Source organism: Castanea sativa, chromosome 6, assembly GCF_040712315.1.
Source record: "Castanea sativa cultivar Marrone di Chiusa Pesio chromosome 6, ASM4071231v1".
Lineage (NCBI taxonomy): Eukaryota > Viridiplantae > Streptophyta > Magnoliopsida > Fagales > Fagaceae > Castanea > Castanea sativa.
In genome coordinates this window covers 14,226,910-14,254,343 of record NC_134018.1, presented here as the reverse complement: position 1 = coordinate 14,254,343, position 27,434 = coordinate 14,226,910, and the positions used below count along the sequence as shown (strand labels likewise).

The following is a 27,434-nucleotide window of genomic DNA, read 5'->3' as shown; positions in this document are numbered from 1 at the left end:
AAAAAGGAGCGAGGGGGGGGGGGGGGGATTTTGCATTTTTACGTACAATTTCAACAAAATTTCTTGGTTAGCACGAGACAAAAATTACATAATAAGAGAGAGATAGAGAGAAGTTGCTTGAGTTGAACATAATCACCGTACTTATATTATTGTTTTTTTGCATGCAATACCATTTTTTTTTATATGATTCTTTGTCTTTGCTAGGATAGATTCGAATTTCGACTACCATCACATTACCCCACCTCATTTCACATGCAACCAATTTTATAGCCCCTTTTTTTTTTCTTTTTTTTTGTGATAAGTATAGCCCTTTTGTCACAATGGAGAAAAAGGAGGCCCTCCCTTTATGTTGATAAAATTATAATTTGCTTAAAAATAGAGAAAAGAAAAGGCAGTAAAGTAGAACATGAAGTGAACTGCTTTGGCATGGGTAATGTGCATTCACCAAAAAAGTTGTTTATATGTTATTGGATTTCTCCTCGCTCGACAGCCTCCCTAAATTCCATCCCACCCCCATTACCACCTGACCCAATGGACCACTGGTAATAATAATACATGACTCCAACTTTGCATTATGTGCACAAGAAAGAAACATAGCTCCTCCCCACCCACCACTTCACCCCTTTAGCAAATTATCTATGAGAAAGAATGATTTGATTTAAGTCAAAGAGAATGAAAAATGAGAAAGATTTATTTGATTCAAGTTGAGAGAACAAAAAAAAATACCATTAAAAAACATATAAAAAATACTAAAGAAATGACATGTTAATTAAAAACGTGACAAAGATTATGATTTTGGATTAAAATTATAGAGAAGAATATGAGATGAATGGCCCGATTAGTCTATCGAAAATCCAAACTGACCTGGTTGTTTTTAGGGGGAAAAAAAAAACTTGGAGGGTGTTTGGTACATGCACTTAAAAATTGAAAACATGTGTAAAAATACGTGGGTAAAAAAGTGGATGAAAATACATATAATATTGTTTAAAAAATGAAAACATGTGTAAAAATACGTGTGAGTAAAAAAGTAGGTAGAAATATATATAATGTTATTTAAAAAACGAAAACATGTGTTTGAGTAGGTGTACCAAACAGGACCTTGGTTGCTCTTTAGCAATGCACCAAAATCGTAATACTCTACCCCGGTTCCAATTCAGCCCATTTTCAATCACAAAATTGTGGCAAGGTCCAAGCCCAGACCAGACTAAAAGTGTTCAATTCGTGTTATTAGACTATCCATTATCCATATGAACATAACATGTGAGAATGTAGAAAACTGGTTCCAATGAAACCCGAAAAATGTGCAGATCGACGAACCAGGCCCAACCAACTAGGAATAAACTCAGATAACAAAGACAAACCCGCCCCAAATTCTATCCAAGCACGTTGTAGAATGAGATTTTAGTAACCCAACACAATAGTAAGAAAAGTAACTCAAGGCCAATTTAAACACTAGTGAATAGTGATTAGAGAGTTTAATCTGAGCAGGAGCCTCCACTGGAAAATAAATTCTCTGACCGCCCAATATGATTATTGAACAATTTCCCAGTGTCTAGCATTCCAGAAGAACCAGTAAATAAATGGGATTCAACAGGTTTTCAGGAAAATAATGTCAAATTGTTAATCTTCCTTTGTAGTCCATTCATAACCTAAAACGTACTCCAACAAGCCCATGTCTTTCACTTCACCATTCATTCATAGAAAAGGAGGGAGAATAGACTCTCAAACCTTGCAAAGACAACAATTATATTCAGGGATCGATTTCTTGGTAAAGTAAAAATACAAATAATAATAAATTTAGATAGTGCAAGTTTACAACACTGGCTTCGGGAAGCAAGACAAGAAAATATTTCTCTAGATTCTAGAGGGGAAAGAAAAAATATTTTAGGAGATTTCAGACAAGCATTGGCTGCAATGAGGAATCTTCAACTAGCTATGAAGTTTCTTTTTAATTTCAAGAATGACTCTCTAATGTAAAAGAACCAACATACCCTGAACGCAGATTAATAATTTTAGTTAAAAGAGTAACATTCCATAGTATGTAACTATGTATTGCTCATGTACCTATGGATGCGAAGAGCAGAAATAAACCTTATACAAGGTAACGGCATTATGCATGACACGGTTCAAAATTATTGCTTTCTGAATTCAAAGAATTTGACGACGCATACCATAAGCTGGGATGGAATTCTGTAAATATTTCCACCAGAAATAAATTTTCAACAAAAAAGATAAACTAGCAATCCTCACAAAAATATTTGCGTTGAAAACCAATGCTGAGTCATGTTACACTTACAGGGGCATTTAAACATCAAAAGGAAAGATAACATGAATCTGAAATTGTAGTGCTTGGCCATGTGAGTAAAATTTCTGTGGTAGCACTGCTCAAATTTGTGAATCTTTGTAATAGGATAATTCCTTCTGTAATGACAAAGTAAAAGGTATTAGTACCAGTCTACCAGAGCGTGTGCTGTTAGCAGACAAAAGAGGTATTTTTCAAAATGGAGAGAGGCATTCATAATAATAGAAGTAATTCACACAAAATCAGATTTAAAGAGGTGCAGGTTCTTATAACTCAAGCCAATGGTTCAGTCCAGCTCTGCACCACGACAAATTCAAAAACCGTGAAAAAATCAAGAAATCAGTATGGTCTATGTGCATCCTCTCTAAACCAGTGGGCTAGCAGTAATAACAAATGACACAGACCACATCACCCATCAGGCCACTTATTATAAGACACGCATTCCCAAAATCAGCAAAGCAATCCAGGTGGATAACCAGAAATAAGTTAGAGGAAGCACCAATTTGCATCTGGTTTAATTGCCTATACAAACTTTATCAAGTTAAAGAACATAGATAATGCCACCATTCAAGTGATGTGCTATTGAGTGGAAAGCCATGAGCACAGCAGTTCAATTTTGTGGATGGTTTAGGATTTAAGGAAAATAAACTCAGCCATTCAGTGTCACAGGCTTCAATCATGCAGATTAAAAAGGTAAATTTTTATTATCCATTTTGAGCTGACATCAAACAACTATCTTAAAATGGCTTGATTTACTCAATCAAAGCTTAAGGAGGTTAAAAAATATATAAAAAAAGGATAATAGAATCAGTGACTATTTAACAAAAACTTTTATTTAAGAAAAAAAAAAACCACCTTTTACATATCCCACTATTTGAGAGCTATGAAGCACAAGTGCTTCCTATGGCCCCTATATTTTAGGCACCAAAGTTCCTATAAAGAGATCCAGCATTTGAAACCAATCAATGGCAAATACAGAAAGAGATCCAGCCATGGAAAATTAATTTATTACTATTTCACAAATTCATCTATTCAAGACTAAGCCCTGTAGCCTAAATGTCTACTCTACTTTCCAAAATAAATAACATATGGACACTATAAAGGGACATCACAAACCTCTTACATATGCAAGTTAAAATTAAATCAGACTACATACATTCCAACTCTGATCAAGCAACTCAGTGGCAGAAATAAACTTAGAGAGTGATATATTTTACAAAAATATTTTATATAGACAATTCAATGAACTATTTTAAAAACCTAAGACCAAGTACTTAATTTCTACAAAATAAAATATAGCTTCCACCTAATGAGATAGATAACATGGGTTGACGGATTGCAAATGGATTTTCATATTGGTGTGTAGTATAACTTGCCCCATCCTCCCTTAAAAGTTACCATGGCTTTTCATTGAAGTCGTGGTGTGCCTTTGTGTTAGAATCCCTTTCCCTCTCCCTTGTATGTATGTGTGTTTGTTTCTCAAAAAAAAAAAGATTTATTTTATAAGTCCCATATGTGAAATCCAATTAAAGTAAAAGTTGTATGGTTTTAAGGGCCTAGCTATAGTTAAAACAGTTTTTAATTTGGGTTATTATTTTACAAGTTATGTTTAAATTTGTATTCAAGGGCAGAACTGTAGTTTATGCAAGGCAATCCCTGTGAAGTAAGGGTATTTTGGTAATTTAATTGAATATAGAAATATCTAGGAGATTCTAAACATCCTAGATATTTCCAAGTCAATCTTTTGTTGACCTTATTAGGATTTTAGTCTTCTACTCAAAGTAGGGATCCTAATGCTACCAGGACAAGAAAGAGGCCTATATATTCAAGGGTACCTAAAGAATAAAGAGGGTTGAATAATAGGAATTCAGCATTTTGGTTGTGAAAGGCATGTGTGCCTTCGTGCGGTCTTTACTCCTTTCTCATGTACTATTCACGGGTACTGTTCAGACAGCTTGTGAACACCCATAATTTTCTCTGTTTCCCTTCTTTCTAACAGCTTCAGATCAAGTCATTCCTCATACCTATCTAAACCTAAAACTCCATGTACTTTCTCTATTAAATAGCAATCAAATGGCTCATCAAACTACCATTTTATTCCTAAAAACTACCACTGTCCATAATTTTCTAGCAACTTGTTTACTTCAATTATTCTTGTCCTTTTCCCCCATCTTATCAAACCCTAGATTCACAAATTCTCTTAACATTAAACCCACCACAAGCATATTTAGATAGGTGTCCCCAATTTTTCATACATCAAAGATACTACGGTTACCAACCCACATTGCATAAAAGCATATGTACTAAATTCTGTATACATTTCTTAAGAGATATAAGGCAACTTCGCTTAATATGCCTCTATTTAAAAGACGCATGTAGAAAATCTTAGGAACACGGAGCAATGCTTTTTCTTTTTCTTTTTTTTCTTTATAAATAATAAGGAAGAATCTCATGCACTCTTGGTGAAAACTAGTCCTAAAGAAATCGGGAAAATAAATGAGAATTACAATCGAAAAGAAAGAAAATTAATAAAATCCATAATAGTGTGGATCCCGCTATGGCCCAGAACACAACCATTTGAACAATGATATCATTAAAGACGATGTTAATCTAACAAATAAGAGTTTTGCCTCTTCCAAAGTTTGCTGGTTCCTCTCCCTCCATACTGTCCAAAATTAGACACAAAGTAGTTAAATTCCAAACAAAATGAGGAACATTTGTTAGGAACGGAATGCGGCAATAAAGGCAAACATTATATAGTCACCTTGCCTTAGATTGATGGCGCAACCATAGCATATCCTCTTTGGAAGCTTAAGATTAAGGCAAAGCCCAAGAGTAAGCTTCCATGGTAGCTAAATAGGATTTTATATTTTATATTATATTTTATTTGGTTATTCTGGAGTCAATGGTGTTTTCATAATTCTACAATTGTTGGGTATGGGAATAGCTCTAGGCCTTGGTTTTCTTTTATTAAGAAGTAAGTCTTATTTAGTTCATGGGCCTTTATGTGGGAGCTTTAATTCAATTCAATTAGGATTTGGTTTACTAATCAAAGTAGAAGACCTTCTTTCACTAGGAGACGTTTAAGGTCTATACAATGAATTTTTTTTCCAAATAACATAAAATATCAAAAAATTTAGTTAGTTGTCACGTTTCAAAACAATGTTGTAAACTAGCATCTCGAATGTTTAAAACTCGAGTTCCAAGATAAAATCGAGTTTTTAAGTCTCGATTTGTAAGTCGTGGGAGCTGATGTGGAAGAAAATCCACATGGAACTCGAGTTTTTAAGACTCGAGTTTCACCATTTTAACTTCTTCTTCCTCACGTTCTTCTAAGTTCTGACCCAACATCCTTCTTTGTGTAGATTTGAAGACCAAATCGTCCAATCACCCACATAGCCTTCAATCGTCCAATCGGAGCTCCAACGTTATTGGTTCTTCCTCTGTTCTTCGTCGTTAGATCACTGTTCTTCATCGTCAGATCGTTCCTCTGTTCTTCTTCAGGTCTGTTGTTCTTCAAGTACCAAAATTGAGTCGTAGAGACTCGGTTTTGCTTTTTAGAACTCAAGTCTATAAGACTCGAGATCTATCTGGCATCATATTTCCAACTCACCAAGTGGGAATCGAGTCTTTAATCCTCGAGTTTTAGACTGAAATCGAGTCTGTAAAACTCGAGATGCTAGTTTGCAATTTTCTTCCAACCGCATGTTAACTTATGATATTCTTTCTTCTCACTTTGCTAGTCTGCAAATTCCCTCCTATACAAGTGATTTATTATACTAAAAAAATAGGAGTTTGATTTATAAAATATTGAGTGTTTTGAGTATTGAGGCATATTGGCCTTAGTGTTCCTTTTCCTCTCTTTCTCTTCTTTCTTTTCTTGTGGTACTTTTCACGGTATTGGTCACGGACACTATCAAAGATATGAAAAAAAATTCTATTTCCGCATCTTTTTCTTCATTCTAAACCCAAAATTCACAAATTTCCCCAATTTTTCCTATTTCAATTTGGTATCAAAGCCAAAAATCCTACCACATGTTCTTTGCTAAAAATTTCTTCCGCCAACTACGTGACAAAATTTCTCATCCAAAATAATTGTGACTAACAATTAGAATCTCTTTTTAAGTCTTCTTATCAAGACTAAAGAGGACTTTTAACTAGTTGCGTGAGAAAGGGAATTCAGTGGAAGGAAAGCTTGAAGAAATTATCCATTATGAAAGGAACTTTGGATAGACTATCAGCCATCATTCTTGGTAAATTTTTGTTGAACCCACCATGATCAAGACCCCAAATCCTATAAATCAAGTCCAAGTTCAGCCCCAATATTTCCCTCAACTTCAACACCTGTCTCCATAAATTCTTATGGACCAAGCACAAACCAGATGCCACCATAGCAAACACAATCCAATTTTGTGTTCACACATCAGCCTTATCATCTCAAGGCGAGCCTAGATTGGCTGGTGCAAATGGGGTGATAGACTAGAAGTTGATGATTTGTTTGGAGAGGGCAATCCAAAGGTGTTCTTTGATTGGTTGCATAGTGTGTGTGTATATAATAAAAATTTTATTGAAACCAAGACAAGCCCAAGTACACTAGGGGTGTACAGTGGGAACAATACAATCAGTCTCTTACAATGCTCAACATATCAAAAAGATTACACACAAAAAAAAGATCAAAAAGCTATACTCCAATCAGGCAAAGTATGAAAGAAAAGGGACTTAATCTCAAGGATATACCATTCACATTCCCACCAAAGACACCGCATAATATAATGTGGCAAATCTTCCAAATAGTGATATTACGATGCCAGCCAAAATTACCCTGTCAAGATGCTAACAAATCTAGAACCCTCTAAGGCATATCTCATTGAACTCCAAACAAACAAAACACCATGGACCACAACTTGCGCTATAGGATAGTGAAGAAGAAGATGATCTAGCGACTCCCCCACTCCATTTACACATTGTTGATACCCATTTTCACGACACATTTTCTACAAGTCCAATTCAACCAAATCCAACTTCCTTGTGGGATCAATTCATGTATTATATTATATTTTATTCTTTTAAGCATGGCCCAAGCCCATGTGACTTATTGGGGAAATTAAGAAAGTGTGGTTTGGAGGATATGGGTCGGTTCCTTTTGGACCTTTTGCATTAGCCCAGCTCATACATGCTACCAAGTGGGCAAGGGACACTGGTAGCACCTCTTGCTCATAGAGGAGGTCTTGTACCTGAAATTTCCACCCTAAAAGAGCTTTCATGCTCTGGCTGATTATGGCCTAAAGTTTCTGCTCGAACCCATTTTTGCCTTTAAATATAGTTGGCTCCCATGGGCCAACTCCATCTGCTAGCCCTCACTTAGGTGAGCCTCCCAATGGTCTGAAGTTTTTGACCAAAGGCAACCAATTAGAGCAAACCCACTTTATTTCCAAAATCATGCTAAAAGCATACCAACCTCTTCCCTAAACAAAAGCAACCCAAGCCAAAACACCAAATTAGTATCATAGGGGATAAAAACCTCTTCCACTACGCAAAAACTAGTCATTAGCAACACTTCAAACTCTATACAAAACTCTTTCTTCAGCTCAAAATTGAACCAACCACGTTTTCCCCATAGAGCTAAAACTTGAGAGTAAAACCCACTGAGCCAGTAAACATTCTCACAATTCTGAACCTTAGGGATGGAAATATGGGTACAGGAGAACCTTCCCTCTCTTCCTCACAACCTCTCTCAATTTCCTCTTCTCGCTGACTGTGGATCGAAGTTTCAGACCTGTTATGTTTTTATGTTTATCTGCACTTGTTAATAGCATTTTGATTCTCTCTTGTCAAAGCACCATTAGCCTTTTGTTCATTATACATTTCAAATTTTGGGCTTGATTCTCCACGATAAACACTTCTCAAGAACCCAAGGGGAGATTTGGGCCATTCTCACATTTTTGCCCCTTGTTGCAAAAACATCCCTAACACACATATAGCACAAACCTAAAACAATACTGCTTCTCTTCCGTAGATTATCTAGAGACAATCTTTTCCAAGACAAGTGCATGAAAGGGGACCTTCGATCTCCTCACAATTTTCCAAGGAAACAACATGACATTAGACGAAGATGAAAGCTTTTTCAATTAGTATAGCTTATGTGAACAACAAAACCTCTTATTCACAAAGGCTAAACTCAAAGACATAGCAAGAATACAGTGGGAAGAGTATCAAAAAGCTCAATATTAGCCATTTGATCTTGGGAGAGCATTCAAAATGCTATGACTCGTTACTCTGTACCACATAATTACAAGCAATGAGCTCATTTGCAATTTACACAAATGGGGCGAGGGGGTTATTCCATTGAAGAGCACACCAACAACTTCTATAGCTTGCCTAAGAGGTCAGGTTTTCCATGAAATGAAGATGTTATGATTGCTAATGTATAAGAGTCATTCCATTGAAGAGTACACCAACAATTTCTAATGTAAAGGAGTTGTTCCACACTACCATCGTAGAACAAAATGGTATCATTAGTGAATAGTGAATGCGAGATTATTTGTATCCTTTCTAACTTTAAACCAAGTGATTTCCCAATTCTCCTCAACATTCTACATAATACCCCCATGAACTATATAAAAGGCAAAGGCAAAGGCAAAGGTAAAGGAAGATTACCTTGCCATAGATTGATGGCACAAGTATAGCATGGTTGGAGAAGAAATATCCACTTTGGAAGCCTAAGGTTAAGGCAATGCCCAATAATAAGTGTTCATGATAGTTAACTAGGGTTTTATATTTTATTTTATGTTTTATTTGGTTATTCCAGAGTCAAGGGTATTTTAATAATTCTACAATTGTTGGGTATGGGCTATGGGTTTTCTTTTATGAATAAGTATCATATACAACTTATGGGTCTTTTTTGTGTGGGCTTTAGTTCAATTTAATTAGGGTTTGGTTTACTAGTCAAAGTAGAAGTCCTACTACTAGGAGAAGTTAAGGCCTATATTAAGTTTCATATTGTACTCAAACAAGGGGAGTTTGATCAATAAAATATTGAGTGCTTTGAGTATTAAGGTAAGTTGGCCTTAGTGCTCTCTTTCTTCCCATTATTTTCTTGTCTTTTCTTTTTCTTCTCTCTTTCTTGCAGTATTGTTCAAGACATTATTCACAGATGTGAAAAAAAATTCTATTTCTGTTTTTCTTCTCGTTTCAACCATAAATCAAACTTTTTTGTTTAGAACCCTAGTCCTTCTTCCAGGAGGTTCTAAACCCAAAATCCATAAATCTTTCTAAGCCTTAACCCATCACAACCACACGTAACTAATTGCCTAATTTTCCCTTCGTCATAGACCCTTGAACTTGTTGAAAAAACCTATTGGGGAGCTATTTACCATCGCTGAAAATCATATTATAGTCACACAAAAGTGAATCCGTCATTTCTACCTATCACCAAAACCTATTCTCTCCATCAAATAGAGTGGAGTATTCCATTTTGCCTGATCATAACGTCTCCTTCCACCACCCACCAATAGTGTTGAAAAAATGTCGTTGTAAAGCCATCAAGTCCAAAGACTTTATCTCCCCTCATCTCCTTGAAAGCCTTTATAACTTCTTCCTTCCCAAATTCCCTCTCAAAGAACGACTTATCTTCCTTTTCAATCGATGAAAAATCTTACATGCCGACTGATGGTCTATGATCCTCCAATTCTTCGTACAAAGATTCATAGAATTGGACAATCTGGTTTCTTACTCTGCTTCCTCCTTGTAAGTAAACCTGTCCACCTCCAAGCTCTCAATGCAGTTTGTTCACCTATGTGGCTATGTGAGTCACCAATTTATGGAAGAACCTAGTGTTGTTGTATGCTTTTTTTTTATATATATTGCCCTTCTATCTCCTTGAAACTTCCTCCAAAATTTCCACCCTCCCCACTTCTGGTTTTAAATTTTCCCTGGCTCCCTTCCTCCTATGACAACCCGTTTTCTTCTTTCTCATCTATGCTTAGTATGTCCCATATCCCCAGATTACCATTTGCTCCATTCCTTCAAATCTTCTTTTCGGGTTTTAAGTTTCCTTGCTAGAGTGTAGCTTAGGAGGCCATTAAAAGTGCACCCATTCCACCAATTCTGAATTCTCCACAAACCCATCCACTAGCAAAAATATTTTCAAATTTAAAAGAACACTGACCTCACATCATAACCCCTACCCCTACAAGAACAGGGCTATGATTGAAAACTAGTTGTCGCATTTGCCTTTGAACAACATCCATGAAATGCTCTTCCCACTCCAGTGAAACCAATGCAAGGTGAGCATGGGACATGGATGGTGGATCATAATTATTTACCAAGTAATGTGCCTGCCTCAAGTGTCAACAAAATTTTGTTCTATTATGAATTTGGAAAACTTCCAACATTGCAGAACCATTACAACAATACAAACTAGTATTTTGCTAAGAAATCTAAACACATTAAAAGTCACTTACTACACACCATGTCATTACCCACTTCTACTTGACTTCTCTCAACTCCTCCCATAAGTTGTTCCATTCTCTATTATCAATCGGGCTATAAACCCCATTGCACGCCAATATAAAACCACCATCTATATTTTTAAGTAAGAAAGACAACAAAAGTCTACCAACCTAAATGTCAATTCTTTCCACTATTCATTTGTCCCAAATCAACAAGACTCCCCTTGCATTAATTATATCAAGTACCACCTAATCAACAGAAAGGCTTCTAACAATATTGAGATCCATGCTGTTAATTATGGTTTTCTGACGACAAAAAAAAATCAAATTTCTAATCTTCAACATGTTCTTCATCCCATTTGTTTATTATGGTCATTCAACCAAGATTCTAGGACATCTTACATAACATCATTTGATGTAAGTTGATAACCTTGGCACTGAGGCACCCTCTCTCTCTTGCAGCTCCCTACTCTTCTTTCATTATAATTAACGATGGATACCATGTTTCTAAGCTCCTGGATACCGCTTGATGCTGGATTCACTGTATGACAAGAACTGTCCGTCCCTGTTGGCCTCTTACAATACCCTCAACAATTATTCCTCAAACCCGTCAAATTGGAAAACCCAAGTACTTGTTAACGCCTCTCAACTTCCTCCCCACCCATTCTGAAGCTTACATTCTTCCTGTTGGGACACTAGCAGTAGGTTTTGTTGCATCCTTGTAATCGGGTCCATTCGACTTAACAATACAGTAAGGGGCTTACCTCCTCCCTTCTTGCATTAAGTATCAATACAACGTCAGGATTAGAATCAGGCTCCCATTTTGCAGATTTTCTACCCACAAAACCTGGACTGCATTTGCGGTCAAACTCATCTTGATTGAAGCTTCCTTGTGATTTGGGTTCATTGCATTTGGTTTTGCTGCCATAAATTCGTCCTTGACTTGACCTTCCTCCAACAACTCATAGATCAGCGACAATATCAATGCCCCTCAACTTATTTCCTTTTCACTGATGCCTCCTACAACTGGATGATCTTCCATCAATTGGTCTTCAAAAAGCTAGGTAGAAGAAGATCCAAGTTTGTTTGAAAACGTTGTAACTTCTTCATTCAATAACCGAATGATGTCCCGTGGAGCTTGTGCTAGCTCTATTTCTTCAGCCTTGATTCTCATGGTCCAAGCTTCTCCTCATTACTAACTGATACTTTACCTTTTAGATCTGAGTTTATTTTAATCCCAATTTTAGGCTTGAACCCATGCTTCTTTACCCACCAAGCTGCCATTTACTCAGGTCAGCCCAGCAAACTTGCATATTTCTTGTTGGTTCAACTGTGATATGCAATGTTTCTTTAAAAGTATCGGTTTGAAAATTGAAATTTCAAGATGGCCACATGTTAATGGTATAGCCTTGATGTGGACTATTTTCCCTACTAGGCTTTAACATTGAATTACCTCCCTCTGTGCTTAGAATAACATGCTTTGTTTCCTTACCTGAGTAGGTTCTGGGAGAGAATCATGTATAGCAATTAATCTTCAATGTGCAGAACACCACTGTGAAGGGCCTCAAAAATTGGCACCTTTTCACCAGCGTGGCATGAAAATCCCTCTTCCCCATTTTTACGTGTTACCTATAGATAGCCCTTCAGTACAGTGTCAAAACTTTCCCACTCATTCCTTCCAGACCCTGAATAACTCCTTTAATCCTTTTCACGACTTGCATGATTTTCACAAATTTCCACAAACCACCCTCCCTTGTTCATCCTACAAATCATCTTGGTTGCACAATAGTCATCCTGACAAACTTAAAGGTCTTGCTCACATTCCTCCAATCCCTTAACTCTTCCATGCAACTCATAAGACATTTCATGCTCCCCAATCCCATACAATCAGACCCTCAACATATACTACTCCTACTGCTTGCGTCTCCCAACATTATAATTGAGAGAGTGAATGCTTTTGATTCTATTTTAAACAATGTATCTCCCTTATTGCTATTAGGGAGTTCTGTGTTGATAAAGGCGTATGAATCTCCCCATATGTTTTCTGGCTTTCCCAAAGCATACGAGTTTGTGAGAGATGAGGTATTGGTATTAGGTAGGCAGAAATAATGGGTTATAGATGATTGGCTTTACATGATATGGGATAATCTATTGATGATAAAAAGTTGGAAAATTGGGTATAGGTTGATTGGGTCAATTCCATAACTTATGCAGTGGTTGAGGAGAGGGACGTTAAATAGGTTTACTCAACTAAAGGTATTGAGGTTGGTTTTAAGTTTAGTTTGCTGGTGGGGGTGTTTATTGTAGATGATGGCAGAGGGTTTGTTGTAGTTTGCAGCAGAAAGTTATTCACTTTCAGATTATCTTCTCTCAATAATATATTAGTGTGAGACTTGGGGTTTGCAACTTTGATTGATTCTCCTACTATCAAGTGCTGCTTAAGTCAAGCACCCTCTACAAATTACCACAATTTAACTCCAAGAACTAAACAAGTAGGCACAGCAACCACACTCAATACTTAGCCACCTCTAATTAGTAACAAACCTATTCCTCTGAGATAAGACACTTTCCTTAGTTCCTCCCCCAGCCACTTTGTATAGTTCCTTCTTTCACATTGGCTTCTCTCTTTTCTTTGGGGAAAAAAAAAACGTGTAAGGAGCTAGGTATTGAGGCAACAATACTTCTCAAATACAGTGGGATTAAATTGGGATGACAATATAGGCTTTCCATGTTTTGGGAATCAAAATATATAATACAAACATGGTGAAAAGGGGTTGCACACGTGGAGATGCTAGGTACAAATTTTTTTTAAGGAAATCAAAATACATGCCACAAATACGCATCAGAATTATTCAGAAAGTGCTTAGTAAATTGAACCATTTGTGGATTTATTCTATTAAACCTATTTTCAGCTTTTGTAGTTCAGGTTTTAGATTAAAAAAATAATTAATAAAACAAAAATGCATCTATAAAAAATAATTGCACATCACATATCTATATCATATTGCATTGGAGTTTGACGTAATAGAGCTAGGGCATTTTCTTTTTCTTTTTATAAGTAAAGACTTATTATTTTAAGACATTAAAACTAATAAGACTTTACTTTAAGAAAAATGACATGCCAATTAAGTAACAAAGAGTAGGACTTCAGATAGAATAGAATGACAAAAATAAATACATGTAATCTGACTAATCTGTTGAAGATCTATAACTGAGCCTAAATTTTTAAGATTAAAGTTTCGTTGTTGTTCTTCTTGTCATCTTATTATTTTTATAAGGAATCATAAATAATAAGAAGCAAAAAAAATATTGTTTTCATCCTTAAAGTTCACATGAAGTTAGGTTTTTGTCCCTAAAATGTCAAAAGTTTTTTTTTCCCTTTTTTTTGATAAGTAAAAGAAAATTTATTGCAAGAGACTACTTCATGTCCAATTGACATAAAGAAGTCTAAATAATTACAGATAAGCATAATAATGTACATAAAGACGACGACTTTATAAATTTTGAGATGGAATTGGTAGTGATGAATCCCCAAACGTGAGACCAATCAAATAAAGAACTAGTAAATAGAGCTCATAAATGAGTCCCTATAGTTTCTGCATCCTCAAACATAAAATTCGTTCCCGCCATATTGTCCACATCAAACATAATGAAACTATGTTCCAGATATCCGAACCCAATTTCTCCACCCAAGCAAAAGATCAATAACCTTTTTCCTGTATCACCCCCTGAACGCCAAGTGATCTAAAGGCAAAACTCCACAAATCAAACACAACAGTACAATGTAACAAAAGATGATCCACTAATATCCCGGTGCACCAATACATACAACACTACCCAACAAGCATATAACCTCACTTCAAGAGATTATCACACAAGTATTTTCCCCAAAATTACAGTCAATACTACCCAACAGTAAACTCTATATTTCTCCTCAACCTCCACTGCAATTGGTCCCCAACTTCTCTAAGTGGGAGGTTTGAACAAAGAAGATACAATACCAATTCAAACATCCAATCATTAAAGTCTCAGTGAAAACATCCCAACCCCTCCCATCCCCCTCATTTTGTCTTACCAAAATGGATTCCACTGACATATCTCTAGCTAATGAACAATTATAACAAGACTGGAAATGCCTCCCTCAAAGGCAGATCTCCAAACCAACTGTCATGCCAGAAATGGACCCTGCTACCAGTGCCTACTTAAAAGTGAAAGTATTGCATGAACCTATCCCACCCCTAGTGCTCTTACATAAACACCATCCATGAGCTCTTCAAACAGATTTTGTACTCCAACCACCCCAATCCTCACTGAACTTCACAACTACAACATTCTGCCAAGGGCATGTTTCCTCCATTTCGAAATGCTATAACCATTTCCCTAGCAGAGCTTGATTAAAGGTGACTTAACTACCTAACTCTCATTCGTCCAGGTGCAGCCTAGTAGTTGGAGGCTTAGAATGAGTTGTAACTCAGACATCCTAGGTTTGATCCCAACTAGGAGTTCCCTTAGATTACCTAATACACAATTCTGGCCAATGGGGTTGTGTGTCTGTGGTTTACTCTCCAAGGGTGGGTCCAAAGAGCCCTACCTTGGTGAGGCTCCACATCATATAAAAAAAAAACCACTTTACTCCCAAACCCCCATTAGCAATCGGAGTGCACACCGTGTCCCATCCCACCAAATGATATTTGAAATCGTCACCCATGCCACCCCACAAAAAATTCCATTGTAATCTCTCAATCCTAATTACCACACTAGTAGGAATGGTGAATGAGGAACTATTGAAAACATTACATGATATCCTTCTGTCCACATTTGTTAACTTTCTATCCTACATGTCTAACAAAATGCCTAGGTGGCATTACTTAATCTAGCATTCACCACTAAATAATAAAATAGAGCATTGTTTTATATGACCTAGACCAAAACATTAAAAAAAAAAATTAAATCTCTAAATATATCAATTTCCTTTCCTTTCCTACATTTACTCAACAACCAAACATAAGCTTCCAAAAAATCAAAACTCAAACACCAGAACCGTGGCCAAACCTCATCAACCAAACCAATCAGAAAGGCATGTAAGTATCAAATAAGGGTACCACACTAGTCAAAATTGCTAAGGTACTACGTTTCTAATCAATGTGGAAGAAGAGAGAGCTACAAGCTTTTGAATAGCGCATGGGAGCTACAGATCATAGCTTTCCATCTTTAATTCAGCTCTAATCTTAACTTAGCTCTCTCTCAAAATGTTAGACTTCAAAAAATTATGAAAGCTCATCAGAAAAACAGATTTGATCATAGCCATCATGTTGGTATAATATAACTTCAGCTTACAGATTGAGAAGCAGCTAGCAAGGACTTCGAACCTGGGTTGTCAATCTGTTTCACTTTAAACCCTCTTTTTTTTGGGATAGGGAAATAGTTACAAATTTTATTTTGTTTCTTTAATGAATTTAAATAATAAACCATACGGAATTTTCAATGCACATGCAACTTAAAGTCCAATATTCCCTGGCTGCCTCTTCCCTACATATTCTCTAGACTAGTCTTTCATGAACCTGTTTCTTTCCCATTGAAGCCAACCCCAAAACAAAGATTCAGTGGGTTACTTTACAATTTCGTGAATATCATTGACACGCTTATAACTTATTTAATTTCAAATAATTCTGCAGTTGCATCAATAGTGCCTCAAAGTGTTGGGAATGCCACAAAGTTGGACACATATACGGCAAACATAAATGCATGCCAAACAGTAAGAGTGACTCTGCTTGCTACTACCTTTTTAGATTAACAGGAATAGGAGTCATGGCTGGAGCTGGATTAAACATCTGCACAGTTGAGGGACTTAACATTGGAAGTATTGATGAAATAGTGTGATGCCAGAAAAGCAGGCCATTACTAAATATTTTAATTTTTTTAATGTGTTTGTCCATGTCATATCAAGTAATGTTTTTTATTTATTTAGAGCTCCATTTCAGATTAATTAATGTCACATAGGCATTCTGTTAGGCACGTAGGATAGAAAGTTAACAAAATTGCATAGAAGGACATAGAGCGTAATGTTTTCAATAATATTTAGGGACAAAAAAAAAACTTTTAATAGGTTAGGGACCAAAACTGAACTTCATATAAACTTCAAGGACAAAAACTATATTTTTGCCATGAAATAACCATAGCCATGCCATATAGCTCCTCAGCATGAAGGAAATGTGGCTTTGTAATTTGTGAAATATTTATTATCTTCTCAAAAATACTCCATATTTAGTGTCAAACTTCCGATATGAAATATACGACAGAATGAATTAAATGCATTTGCATCTAAGGTGGAAAATGTATAAAACTAGCATCCAAGAAATGGTCCTAGTTTATTTCATTTCCTTATAAGAAGAACACACACACATATAGAGAAAGAGAAAGAGAGAGTTTTATTTATTTAGTACTCTATGTCAAATTAAGTAATGTCACATAGGCATTATGTTAGACATGTAGGATAGAAAGTTAACTGAAGTAGACAAAAGGACATAAAGTGTAATGTTTTCAATAGTTTAGGGACAAAAAATAAATTGTTGATAGTTTAGGGACAAAAACAAAAATTCATATGAACTTCAATGACGGAAACAATATTTTTGCCAAGAAATAACCATAACCATTGCATAAAGCTCCTCAGTGCATGAAGGAAACGTGGCTTTATAATTTGAAAAATATTTATTATCTTCTCATAAATTCTCTATATTTAATGTAAAACTTCAATAATGTGTTATCAAAATGAATTAAGTGAATTTATTGCACCATTAATATACATTTAAAATGAAAAAAAAAAGTAGCAAGAACACCATAAATATATAAAGTGAAATCCAACAATGGGATTTTCAAAATAAATTCAATAACAGGTTATTAAGTGATGTAACATTACTTAGCATCACACCAGATGTAACTTGAGCCCAACCCATATATATGTAGTAAGAGAGAGAGAGGTATCAATATAGTATATCATAATTTTAATGATTTTAGAGCTACATGAAATAAACTTATAAAAAAAGTGCATGAAATAATTCAATGAAAAAAAAAATGAAACACCATATATGATAACATTAACCCATTTGAAATGCTAAAAATATTGTCATTCCATATTCTTTCTTTAACACACTATTAATTATGTTCTAATATATCATTATTAAAAGATAAATTAAAAATGAAAAAAAAAAAGAGAGTTAAAACAGCATACCTTTTTTTTAACCAAGAATGGCATTAAAATCATTGCAAGACACTGCAATGGTAGGTTGGTAGCCATCAAGCAATACAAACACATGCCGAAAAGAGGTTGCAGTGTTGCACACGTCTCTTTTCTGTGACTGACTTATCTTTTGATATCTATATATGACCTCAGTCTCTCAACTTCCATGCATCTCCACGGCTCTCCCTTTCATGTTAATTCAACCCTTGATGATGAATTAGCATCTCCAATTTATTCCATTACTCCCCTGCAACAATCGCTAGAGGTAAGAATGGTTTAAGGTTGCCTTTCATGCTTTATTATTCTTTTAGCTTCAATAATCATCTCTCTAATGAATATCTTGTCAATGGAATCTCCATGGATTAGTTCATACTAGCAAATAATCAAAGTCACTCATTTTAAAGAAAAACTAATGGGTAAGCTTGATTTGGTTACCACCCAAACTTTGCTATCTAGATTGTTTGGAACTTTGCAGCAGAAGAAAAGAATATGATAATAATCACCAATGTTCAAGAATAAATATAATTTTATGGGTAAGCGGTAAGCCTTAATTTGTTAACTACTCCACTATGTTTCCAAGATAAATGATACTGACTTACTTTCCCATGAACTTCCCAGCTTCTGATTTTTTTTGGATATTCTATCTCATAATTTTTTTTTTTTTGGAGTTATTTTCCATTTATGAAGCACATAATAGATCATTCATATCAGAAATTTTTTTAATTCTTTAAACTTTACTTTTGTTCCATTTCATATACAACCCCCTACTCCAGAAAGCAATTTCCATTATATTACTGATTAGGAAACTTGGACTTTAATATTTTTTCAATGCTCACTATCTAAATACATGATTGATTTGCCATGATCTGACTATTGAAACGAATTGACAAAAGTTTCCATAAGATTTCTTTTCTTTTCTTTTTGCATGTAATTAAAAAATTTCATGGAGGTTAAAAATTAAAACACCAGTTTTAAGCAAGGAGTCAGGCACAAAGGATAACATAAGGGAACATACCATCACATGTGCTCTTCTGATATAATGTATAGTTTATTGATTCTTGTGCCTTAACTTCATTGATTCACTAACTTGTCCATGAAATTAAACTCCAATCTAGCCTAGTTAGCTGATTGATAAATAGCTCACCAAGTATATAGGCAAGCAACAAGTTTTCTTCCTTTAATTTTTGATATTCAAATTCATACCTCCCTCATATGTTAACATTTTTTTACACAGCTCTCAATCAAAGATCAGTTCTCATAAATGAAGAAAATTAGAGGCAGCAATAACAGTAACAACAAAGGCAAAAATGAAGGTAGGCAAAGTAGAAGAGAGAACAAATCTGAAGGAATTGATTACATAAGCCACTTACCAGAAGCAATTATACTTCATATCCTCTCATTCCTGCCTTTAAAGGAGTTGGTTGCAGTAAGCTTTTTATCAAGACTCTGGAAAAGCATGGTACTGGCCCTCATCTCAATGGTACCATCAAACTTAAATCTTGATGAAATTAAGATGATGGGAAAATATGTATGTAGGAGAGAAATCTGCTATCCCAAATATGGCGATGGTCATACCCCCGATAGTGCTCATCAATGCCTATGCCATTCAGTACGAGCAGCAAGGAGGAAATTCAAGGAGTTTGTGGACCGAACTCTCCTGCTTCACACTGGATGCACCATTGAGAAATTACGATTATCTATCTGTTATGACCAAAACATGCCACTAAAAAACTCTACTGACACTTATGATGCACACAGTGAATACACCAAAAGAATTGACAAGTGGGTTCAATTTGCTTTTAAAAATAACATCAAAAATTTGGAATTAGACTTTTCCAAAGGGAAAATGTTTGAGCCCACAGGCTGGGATAAAATATATGACATGCCTCATGGCAATTTTGCACCCAAAAACTTGAAAACTTTTATTCTCAACTACTGCAAGCTAAGTCCATCTATTTTTGTAGTTTTTGGTTCTCTTCAAAGGTTATCTTTTAAGCAGGTGAAAATTTTTGGCTGCTCAGTACTGACAATAGGAGAGCTTGTAGCCAAATGTCCCACTCTAGAAGACTTAAGCCTGGAATACTGTATTATTCCAAATGACTTTATGGTAAGTGACCAAGACATGAAGATCAAAAGATTGTCACTGATCAACAGTAAAACAGATGAGTGGCCCATGTTTCCTATAGAAATATCAACTCCAGACTTATTGATGCTGACTATGGTAGGAGTATACCTTATGAACTCAACCGTTCGAAAAGCATTGAATCTAGCCAATGTTGTAATCGACATCAAACAGAAATATGGAGACCATATACAAGGAGATGCTCTAGGTTTACTGCTGACTAGTCTAAAGCATTGCCAAACTCTTACATTGAGCACTTGGTGCATTCAGGTACTAATCTGTGCTCTTTGTTAAGTATTTTTACATATTTAATTTTGATATATCTTCTGTGAAGAAATTTCCTGTTCTTGTCTGTAAGGTTCTCCCCACTGGTGAAAATTTGCTACAGCAATTGCCAATTCAACTCCTAAATCTTAGGCACTTAAAAATTGTAGCGGGCTTAACAAAACAAGAATATCCTGGAATAGCTTGCCTATTAAGGAGTTGCCCCAACATGGAGAGATTGACTCTAGATATGCGTAGACCTATGAATGTTGTTTGGGTGGGCATTACTAAACTCTCCTGTTTGTTTTGGAATTTTCTGTTGGAAACTTCTTAATCTAAGGCTTTTATATGTTATTCATTTAACCATACAGAATGCACTCCAAGATTTCATTCCAAACATATTTGACTTTGAAGAGAACAGCTATTGGCAATCACAAAATCTGCCATACAAGTGCCTGCAACACAGTCTCAAGAAAGTCGAGGTGAATGGGTTTGTTGGAAGAAGCAATGAGATGAAGATGATTCAGTTTTTACTGGAAAATGCAAGAGTACTTGAAAAGATGGTCATCTCCTTCATTGGAAGGAATGCTTTTGCAGCGAGCACCCAGCAACAACAAAATAATTATATGCAACTCCAGAACAATTCACTTCAGCTGTTAAATTTCCCAAGGGCATCTTCTCAAGCTCAAATAGAAATTTTTGGAAACCCTTACAACAACACCATGTGATATTTTCTAGAATTCTCTTTGACCTTGTCCATTGTCCTGAAGTATATCATCATCAAGCATTTCTTCAACATGAAGAATATGACTGTCCTATTTCAGTCTTTGAAAGGCCGTAGGTGTCATATGCAGAGTTGTCTGTGTTTCTGTGTGTCAAATCTGATATAAACTTCTTCTTCTTTGCAAAACTGGAAATCCATAATATTCTCTAGTCTATTTTATATTGATTCTAGCTAAGAGGTAATCCATAAGAAATCATTTACAATATCTTGGTCTATCACCCACTGGCAAGAAAGATCTCATCTGAAGGGAAATGAGTGTATTATATTTGTGTTCCAGAAGGGTTGGTATGCCTCCAAAAACAAACAAACAAACAAAAATAGATTATACTGAAAATTAAGATTTTGAGACATATGAGCGTTAACATATAAGAAAAATTAACCCATGAAATACATTCATAAAAAGTCAGAGGTGCCACCAATCAAAGATAGAATAAGGGAAACTCTTGGTTCCATCTTTTGCAATTATAACTAGTGAATGAATAGGATTGGAGGCTTTGTGAGAAAGACGCAAGGATGCATAACATCAAGTCTATTTGTATATAGACTTGTAAGGAGAAAAAGAATGCTGACAATAATAAGAATAAGTAGAAGTTGAACCATGAGGCTTCATTGAATTAAAAGAATAAGTACTTATAAGTATTTCTTCACATTTATCCTCCTATATGTGAACTAGAGCTCTTTATAAGCATTGAACCCAACAATCAAATTTCATCTCAACAAATAATAATAAAAATTTATATCAAATGCTAAAAAAGACAAGATAAACCCATTTGAAATGGCAATCAAATGCAATGATATATTAGTATTTAAAAGTACCACCATCAATCAAATTTTATAACAATCTGTGACAACGAAAACAAAATTAAATTCCTAGAGTTAAACCAATTACACAACCTAAAAATATATATATATACAGCAATTGGAAAGTTCATCACATAAAATCACTACAAAACATGTCTCACAAAAGAACTGGCCTACCATGAAACAGTGTATCAAAAGAAACAATGTGTAAACTAATTACAAGAACCCATTTGAAGATTAACACTTTCCTTGAACAATTAATGTCAAAAGTTCAAAATTAAAAAAAATTAAAAAAAAAAAATTCCTCCAAGAATGTGATTTTGGGGATGCAGTAACGCTTGGGAATGATAAAATTCAAAAATAAAATAAATTACATAAAAGAAACAACGTTTGCAATAGAATTTAAGGAAGTTAAAAGGCATAGTTACCGGTAACGATTAGTGTTTTTGATAATTCCGGAAGAAAGCGAGAGGGGGGCATAGAATGGTCCTATGAATTCAAAAGCAGAGAGAGAGAGAGAGAGAGAGAGAGAGAGTTAAACTAAACATTGCAAAAACAAAAACAAACAAAAAAAGTATAATAACATTGCTAGCATTAAAGCGGCGTCGTTATGTTCAGGCCCTGCTAGTGTGTCAAAGTTGGGCCGGTACACTCCAAGACTGGTCTATACTGGACTTTCTTGGATTAAGCTGATGGGCTGATAATTGGGCATAATTGATAGCAAAAGTACTCTAAAACAATGTTCTTCTTTTTCTTTTTCTTTTTTTATTCCAATGAAAAAGCTTACAATTTTATAAATAAAGACTTTTACTCTAAACTAACCTCACACGTAGTTCGCGTTTACAATGAGACCTTTTTTTTTAGCACAAAAAAAAACTCTATGTTTTCATTTTATATATATAATTTTTATTTTGAGGACCTAATTTATAATAAGTGGATAAAGTAATTTGAAAATTAAAATAAAAGTGGTTCTATTTTTTAGGGAATATTTTAGTGGGAGTTAAAGTGGCATTTTTATCAGATTGTCCTTTAGTTTTGTCTCTACTTAAATATAAAGGTGTAGGGGTATTTTTAAACTAAAATTGAGGAATCTAAACAAGAAAAACTCCTTATATAATAGTATATAGATATTGGGGTTTCTATTCTGTTGTGCCTCTCGTTTTAAATTTAGTTATTAAAGAATTTACACACTTATTTATTGATTTTTCCTCGGCTAAGAATTTGCATACAACCAACCAATTTTTTTGTTTCTCATAACAAAAATTAAAAACACCAACCAATTTGATAAGCTGACCCAACGCAACTCAATGCCCCAAGTTTTTTTTTTTTTTCCTGGGTTGAAGACTTGGGTTCGGTTCTAAATATATATATATATTTTTTTTTTGAAAGATTAAGTTCGTGTTTAGTTAATTTTTGTATTTTGATTTAATTTTAGTTTGTTAAATTGATTCTTTTAGTATCTTAAGAACCATTTTTATAAAGTTTGAACATCAAGCACAATTGTGTAGATTTTAATCATTTATTGAATAATGAACTTTTTTTTTTGAGAATCTATTGAATAATGAACTTAAATAGGTTAAATTTTTCTATTATCATTTATTAGGCCAAACAAAATGATCCATTACTCAACTTGATAACCAAAACAACTCAACCTAACCTAACCCTCATGGATTGGATTGAGTTGGTTTTTAAAGCTACCATGAGTTGTGTTTGCAAATTTTTTAACTCAAAGTTGGATTGGTTTGAAAAATACTAATAACCCAACCTAACTCATACATAGGAATGACAACAGGTCGTGTTTGAGGCAGGTTTCTTTATGCCCAAACCCATCCTGCGGGCCTGCTTTTGTAATCCAAACCTACCCCGTTTATTAGACGAGTTTTTTTTAACCCTAAACTTGCCTTATCGAGCTCCACAGGCCCGCGGGCCCTACCAACCATGCCACCTCTGGCCTAATTTATGGCCCAACCCATGGCCCAATAAATAAAAATTGTCTAAATCTTTAAGCCATGTAGAATAGCATAACATGAACATAAGCCATCACAAGAACAATGCAAAACAAAGTAAAATGCACAAAGATTCAGCTCAATAATACAAATCAGAGTCTAACACCATAAATACAAATCAGATGTTTCATAAAAAAAAATAATAATAAAAAATGCAGATCAAATCAAAGTCTCAACCTACCACTATTTCAACCCCTCCAAAACTCTAAAAACAGAACTACGAAAAACCCCAACAGATTGGAGTCTAAGACCATAGATACAGATCAAATCTTTCATAAAAAAAATGCAGATCAAATCAGAGTCTAAGCCTACCACTATTTCAACCCCTCCAAAACTCCAAAAATAGAACCACAAAAAACCAACGAAAATCCCTCATTTTTCCAATCAAGACAAGGTGAGAAAGGTAAAGAGGAAGGAGCGACGTCTGCGGCGAGGTGGAGGAGTGAATAGCGTGGTGAGGGAGGCAGGGAGGAGCTAGTGATCTCTACGGCGAGGTGGATGAGTGAGCGACGTGATGAGGGAAGCAGAGACCGACAGAATCGGTGAAGTGGAAGGGGGACCTGCGACAGCAAGTGAGAGTGAGAGTAAGGGAGAGGAAGGGTGGTTGAGAGTGAAGGATAGGGGCCGGCTGAGAGGTGAGGGATTAGGGTTAGGGAAATGAATTTAGATATGAGAAAGAGTAGTATTTATAACTAGATTTTTTTTAATTTTTTTAATAATATTATATATACGGGCGGGTTCGAGCCGAGTGTGCACAATACCCGAACTCGCTACGAGTTGAGTTTATTGATGGGGTTCAAATTAAAGTTAGTTCATCCATAGTGGTCATCCATGACCAGACCACGTCCAGAAGGTTTTGCGAGGAAAGAAACCCAACTTAAGCATCATGAGCATGAATAGGATCCGTCCATGGGTAACGAGATCATCCAATTTCGAGATAGTCATCCATGACCTAAGGGCATGGATGACCAAACGACACTTAGTGAATTTTAAAAGAACTTTTCAAAGGTTCAATATAATCAGATCATGATGCACCATTCCTAAAACGTGGAGAGGATTCCTCATAATCCGCTCCACATTCTCCACGTTCCCCATTAACTCCACACATCTCCTATGGTGGTAGTGGATCCGAATAAGTAAACCCACTCCTAACTCTTTATAAAAAGATCAGGTCACATTCACCCAAGGTAAGTTCGACCATTCAGAGTTTCCCATCCTAGTGTTCTAGAGAGAAAACTAACTTAACTGTCGGAGGGTACTTAGCCAGGTTACACCGGTCACCCATGATAGCCCTTTCTTTCTTTTTAGGTTATTAAGCCATCACTATGGTCCAAAGCCTTTTAGCTTACTAATTTTCCACCATCATCAGTTCGCACCGTCTGTGGGAAAGTAGGTAGTGAGCAAAGTTTCTAAGTGCTAACCGCCTTACTTTCCAAGATTGTATGATTCGGACTAAGCAAATGGCCACCAGTCCAGAACACTAGGAGAGTTGAAACGCCTCTAGTCACCCAAACCATGCACCAACACCACCACTAACCGCCAAGCAATAGTTGCAATCCATGGCAGCCGCAATGGCAGACTTAACATAACAAAATCAGGAGTTAACTAGAGAAGTTAATAGACACCGTTGATAGCGACGTGGCGAGGAACACAGGCAAAATTCAAAGAATGGAAGGGCAAAGAACGTTGCTAAGGGAGGCGATTAGTCTAGAAGTACCATCACTTATAGGGTACCACACTTGGAGAGAGAGATGGATCAGATGAAAAGAGCTATGAAGGAGATGAAGGACTCCAAGAGGAGGGCAAATCACGTGGATGACCTTGTCCACAAGACTGACTCTCCCTTCATTGCGTCCATCACAAGTCATCCTCTACCTTCCAAATTCAAAATGCCTATCTTGGATTCATATGATGGAACATGGGATCCTTGTGATCACATTGCCACATTCAAGACAACCATGCATTTCCAAGGTGGTCTAGATGAAATCATGTGAAAAACCTTTCCTACCATGATGAAAGGCCCAGCTAGAGTATGATTTGGTAAGCTACCACCGAACGCCATAACTTCATTCCAGGAGTTATGTTGTTCGTTAATAACTTTGTTGGGGCTAAAGGCATAAGTATTCCTTGTCCAGCTTACTAAACATAAAACAAGGAGAAAATGAGAGTCTGCATACTTTCATTAGTCACTTTAACAGGGAAGCCCTATTAGTAGATGAGATGGATGATAAGATCCTCTTGGCAGCCTTCTATAATGGGGTTACTTTAGATTTGTTCATCCACAAACTGTATGACCAAGAGCCACAGAAGATGGCTGAGTTAATACACTTAGCTCAAAGTTTCATGAACGCTGAGGACGCTATTATTGGCAAGAAGAAGAAAAAGGTTGAATAAGTGGAAATTAGCAATGTAAATCATCCTGAGTAAGGCCCTCGTCCAAAGAAGGCCAAGATAGGGGAAAAAGGGATCGAGACAGCAAGAAGGCAGGGTCGTCCTTAGGACAATACTCCAACTACACTCCCCTGAATATCCCACTTGACCAAGTAATGATGCACATTAAAGATGACCCATCCTTGAAATGGCTCGAGAAGATGAAAGGAGATCCTAGCAAGCGAAACAAAAGCAAGTACTGTTGTTTTCACCAAGACCATGGACATGATACGAACAAGTGTTACAACTTGAAGCAGCAAATTGAAATTCTCATTAAGCAAGGAAAGTTGAAAAATTTCCTTGGACGACACCACAAGAACGAAAGGTAGCCATTAAAAGGCAAAGCAGAAGAACCAGTGCGTCAACCACTTGGAGAAATAAGGGTTATTGTATAAGGGATGTCAATTGGAAGCTTGTCTAAAGCTAAGAAGACCTACTTGCGGGTAGTCCAGAATTTTCAACTAATTGACAGACCACCAAGGATGATTAGAGAAGACGAGCCTCCCATTACTTTCATAAATGAAGATGTGAGACAGCTACACCATCCTCATGACGATGCAATTGTTATTACTTTGACGATTGCAAATTATACAATTAGAAGGGTGTTCATAGACGATGGGAGTTCAGCAGACATCATCTACTATCCAGCCTTCCAGCAAATGAGAATCAACAAGAAGTTACTTCTTCTAGTGAATGTACCTTTAATTGGATTATGAGGAATGAAATTTCTACCAATAGGCACTATCTCTTTGCCAGTCGTGGTTGGCTCTTACCCATGACAAATTAATAAGGAAGGAAACTTCCTTGTTATGGATTGTTCGTCCTCGTACAATGCCATTAAGGACAGCCAACTTTGAATAGTTGGAAGGCCGTAATGTCCACCTATCACTTGTCTGTCAAATTTCCAACAGAGTATAGCATTGGGGAACTACAAGGAGACCAACAAGCTGCTAGAGAGTAACTTAGCAATGTCGGCAATGGACGAGCAAATGTAGACGATGAACATTGATGAAAGAAGAACAATGGTTGAACCGATTG

The 27,434-nt window shown here is 35.9% G+C and overlaps 1 long non-coding RNA gene across 3 annotated transcripts; it reads right to left on the bottom strand.

Moving 5' to 3' along the window:
- Positions 1 to 1,241: 1,241 nt before the first annotated feature.
- On the bottom strand, positions 1,242 to 22,501 carry LOC142638893 (uncharacterized). 3 transcript variants are annotated; one of them, XR_012845080.1, is made up of 5 exons: positions 22,389 to 22,501; positions 19,360 to 19,656; positions 17,981 to 18,236; positions 2,065 to 2,421; positions 1,242 to 1,728 (listed from the first exon to the last, which is right to left on the bottom strand). It is a non-coding gene; the product is annotated as an uncharacterized LOC142638893 (long non-coding RNA). The 3 variants fall into 3 exon arrangements; XR_012845081.1 differs by having other exon boundaries at positions 1,244 to 1,728; positions 2,297 to 2,421; XR_012845082.1 differs by lacking the exon at positions 1,242 to 1,728 and having other exon boundaries at positions 1,752 to 2,190; positions 2,297 to 2,421.
- Positions 22,502 to 27,434: the final 4,933 nt, after the last annotated feature.